The sequence below is a fragment of the Myotis brandtii genome, unplaced genomic scaffold (assembly GCF_000412655.1).
Source record: "Myotis brandtii unplaced genomic scaffold, ASM41265v1 scaffold786, whole genome shotgun sequence".
NCBI lineage: Eukaryota > Metazoa > Chordata > Mammalia > Chiroptera > Vespertilionidae > Myotis > Myotis brandtii.
This window is the reverse complement of record NW_005371157.1, coordinates 650453-650842: the sequence shown is the minus strand read 5'-3', so window position 1 is coordinate 650842 and position 390 is coordinate 650453. Positions and strand designations below refer to the sequence as shown.

The 390-nt window shown below is 69.0% G+C and overlaps 1 protein-coding gene across 1 annotated transcript in view; it reads right to left on the bottom strand.

Annotated features, from left to right (window-relative positions):
- MAD1L1 (MAD1 mitotic arrest deficient-like 1 (yeast)) overlaps nt 1-390 on the bottom strand; it is a 150711-nt gene that overhangs the window by 10292 nt on the left and 140029 nt on the right. The gene's annotated exons all lie outside the window — the stretch shown is intronic.

Genomic DNA, 390 nt, shown 5'->3' with positions numbered 1-390 from the left:
CAGGCCCAGCTGCTCCCAGCAGCACCCGGCCGCACAGCGGGTGCAGGGCAGGCTGGCCTGGAGTCCAGAGCGGAGGGTGGACAGTGTCTGGGGCGGGGCACTTGCTGGCAGCTAGAAGCTGGAGCCCTACTCTCCAGGCCAGGTCTCTGGCCACCAGAGAACCCGGTCAGGGGCGGACAATGGCAAGGCCTCTGCAACAGGAGAGGTCAGAGGTCACAGGTCACCGCCCAGGAGCTGGTCCTGCGCTGGAGCCCGGTGTGCTGGAGGCAGACGGAGCCCCATCCACGGGTCTGCTCACAACTCAGAGCCACCCGGTAGGAGCCAACAGAGGCCGGCAGAGGCCACACCGCTCGCCCGCTGCTGCCTGTCCACCGGGCTGAGGGCACCAGC